This window comes from Schistocerca gregaria, chromosome 7 (assembly GCF_023897955.1).
Source record: "Schistocerca gregaria isolate iqSchGreg1 chromosome 7, iqSchGreg1.2, whole genome shotgun sequence".
Taxonomy (NCBI): domain Eukaryota; kingdom Metazoa; phylum Arthropoda; class Insecta; order Orthoptera; family Acrididae; genus Schistocerca; species Schistocerca gregaria.
In genome coordinates, this window is record NC_064926.1 from 190,639,300 (window position 1) to 190,642,960 (window position 3,661).

Sequence of the window (3,661 nt, forward strand, 5' to 3'; positions counted from 1 at the left end):
AAACCGCAAACCGATATATATGACGCCGAGACAAGTAAATGATATAAGACGCAAGGGGTCGTGCAAGCGGATGACAAATGTTGAACATGTGACATCACTATATCAGGTAACTCGCTACGCGTGCAGCAACAGGCTCCTCGATTCTACCTGTGTCAGTATGGGGCAGTGCTACACCTGGCTCTGCTAGGTTACTCTGTTTTCGAACATCCCTTCTAAATGTGAGCTATTGTAAATGTGAGCTATTGTCCCCCATGTAACGAAGCAAAAGCTGTTCTTATTTTGTGTTCCTTTCCTTTTGTGAATCCTTATTTTTTTGAGGTCTTATCTAGTAAAGAACACGGTCATTTACTGCTAGCGATGTAATTCGGAACCTTATTCACTTGTGACGCAACATGGTTGGATTTTGTTGTACCATACTTTGCAATTAACCAGCGGACACCGTGACACCACTAAATAAAGTAATAAATCTTATCTCAGTGTAGGCATTATGGACAGCATAGCTGCACGAAGTACTCAAGTACTATCCCCCTCACCCCCCCCCCCCAAAAAAAAAACCCAATTCACATCTCCTCTTATATTGTTATTATTACCAGAGCTCTCCGACATTGGAATAGCACCCCAGCATGGGACGTAATGGGGAAGTGTTGTACTACATGAGATCGTATAGACCATAAATTACAATATCTCTGAGACATTTAAGTCCCAAATTTATCTACGACAACGCTGGGAGCTGAAAAAGAGAATTAAAATCTGTGATGTGGCCGGGACTCGAAAACGGGTCTTCTTGCTTACTAGGCAGATTGTATTGGGGAGGGTATTTGACTTTGGTAGTTCGTGCAGGTATGTTACCCATAATGCTGCGGTGGTGTAGCGGTCAGAATATGTACCGAGTAACCGAGAAGACCCGGGTTTGAGTTCCGGCCGCAGCATAAATTTTAATTCATTTCTTCAGTTTCCAGCTTTATCATAGATAAATAAGAGACTTAAATGTCTCAGGGATAAATGAATTTAAGATCTATACTATCGTATATAGTATAGCACTTCCCCATTTCGTCCTTGCTGCGGTGCTATTCCAATGTCGGAGAGCCGTAGTAATAGTGACAATATAAGGGGAGATGTGAATTGGAATTTGCGTTGGGGAGGGTATTTAACTTGAGTAGTTCGTGCACGTATGTTCACGTAATGGGGAAGTGTTGTACTACATGAGATCGTATAGACCATAAATTAAAATTTCCCTGAGACATTTAAGTCCCAAATTTATCTACTATAACGCTGGGAGCTGAAAAAGAGAATTAAAATCTGTGCTGTGGCCGGGACTTGAAAACGGGTCTTCTTGCCTACTAGGCAGATTGTGTTGGGGAGGGTATTGTAGTTGTGTAATTCGTGCAGGTATGTTACCCATAATGCTGTGGTGGTGTAATGGTCAGCATACCTGCATAGTAAGCAAGAAGACCCGGGTTCGAGTCCCGGCTGCAGCACAAATTTTAATTCACTTCTTCAGCTTCCAACGTTATAGTAGTTTTTATAGTGTTGTCAGCCCCTACCCCAACCCACTCCTGATATGTGAATCTCTGCAGTCAGTAATATCACCAAATTGTCGACACAAAGGAACTTCAAATCTGTGTTGCAAAGAGGCGCTCATCAGTTTTGTCGTAAAAAGCAAGTTCTCGAGACAGTTGTAACAGGCTTATTACCCCAATACGGAGAAGATCGTGGCGTGGGGAGTGGCTGAAGACGTGGGTGGAAGGAGAGCAACACAGGGCAATAAAACAAAGCGCGGGGTGGCGCAGACGGTGAAACTGCGGAGGGCCGCGAGGTGAGCGCCGTGTGTCGGCCATAACAGTATCTGCGGCATCGGCGAGCAGTAAACAAAGCCGTGCTGCGCCGTGCCGCGGATAGCCCCAAAGCGTTTGTCTGCCGCGATAAGCGCGCCCGGGCCGCCTCCTGCCCTCTTCTGCGGGATGTAGCGACGGCGCCGCTACCTACCGCGGTAATCCCAGGGTCTCCGCCCCCGCGCTTATTGCTGTCCTCTGGGCTCCTTGCCCCCTCGCCGCACTGCTTGTCGTCTAATAACTTCGGCGAGACCCTGCCGAATTACTGTCCCAACTCCACTTGCTTCCCACTCGGCGCTCCATATCCCGCCGCTTTCCTCCGCAACGACTCCACACGAGAGTTGCAATTGTCTGTCAAGCTACGAAAACGTTGCTTACTCGCGTTCGAAGGGAACGCTCCTGGCGCTATTTCAGTGGTTACTCTGTTATTGACACACGCTGTCTGGAAACTGCAGATCCCTTCTTGTAGGTTAACAATGAAAAATCGATCAGGTGCTAAAGTTGATTTAATATAAAAGTTAGAGCTTTGTCGTTTATCAAGTTGTCCTATATAAAAGTGTGTGTGTGTGTGTGTGTGTGTGTGTGTGTGTGTGTGTGTGTGTCTGCGCGCCGCCATCCGAGATTATTTTAAGGCACTTCTCATTCTCTGCGTAAAGTGGGCTGTTCTGAGTCATTGCAGAGTCTCTGACTTTTAGTTAAACAGTAAGCACGTTGGCACTAAGGCAAAGGGAAACCAGATTGGGAACATTTAGGAGGGTATTTCCAGTTACGAAATTTTCCATACAATCAACAGAAATCTCCAAAAAACCTTGTTCGAATCTGGGGGAAGAGAGATATCTTTAAATTAATTCTGATGCAAGAGACAGAAAAAAATGAGGATCACAGTACAAGGGCTATTCAGAATGCAGGGGAAGTTTCCGTCTGATGGCGATAGGCGCGCCCCGATCGCGTATATTTGGGATGTGCGTGCTCGGCAGCTCAGTCGGCATGTATCCGTGACAGCGGGAAAGTCTTTGCGCGTCTGTTTTCTTTTTTTTCCGATATTCGAATTTGAAATGTGCGCTGCAATTGAAAATCCCGCCAGTTGTTAGGTGCGGTCCGTGATTTTGTTGGCAAAAAACCTAAAACCTATAGAAATTTATTGTCAACTGAGCGAAGTGTACGGAAACAACTTAATGAGTGAATGTTACGCCCGGAAATGGTGCATTCGGTTTAAAAATGGCCGAAACAACGTTTGTGATGAAGAGAAGATTGGACGCGCGAGCATTATGACTGACGATCTTGTACTAAAAGTTGATGAAATGATTGGTGAAAATCGTCGCTTCACAATAACGGAGCTTTCACTGTCTTTTCCATAAGTTTCACGGACATTATTGATCGAAAGTGTCACTCAAAAGCTTTGCTTTTGCACGACAATGCCCGACCTCACACGGGAAACCGCACTAAAGAAATCCTTAATTTACTGAAATGGGAAATTTTCCCTCATCCGCTCTACAGCCCCTGTCATGCACCAAGAGACTTCCACTTGTTTCCCAAGATGAAGAACAGGCTTGCAACGCAGCGCTTTCATGACGACGTGGAACTCCAGGCGGGCGTGGGTCACTGGTTGAAGTCTGAGGTGGCAGAACTTTACGCCGAAGGTCTTTCAAAGCTTGTGAACTGCTATGATAAGTGCCTCAATGTATGTGGTGATTATGTGGAAAAGTAGTATGTCAGTCTCTCTTTCAGATTATATAATTTAATGTATTTCTTGTCCTTAGTTATTTTTAATGCCAAAACGTTCACTGCTTTCTGGATAGCCCTCTTATAAATGCAAGTTTATTTGCTTA

General features: G+C 45.2%; 1 non-coding gene across 1 annotated transcript; it reads left to right on the forward strand.

Annotated features, from left to right (window-relative positions):
- Positions 1-1,405: 1,405 nt before the first annotated feature.
- Trnat-agu (transfer RNA threonine (anticodon AGU)) lies at positions 1,406-1,478 on the forward strand. The gene has a single exon. It is a non-coding gene; the product is annotated as a tRNA-Thr (tRNA).
- Positions 1,479-3,661: the final 2,183 nt, after the last annotated feature.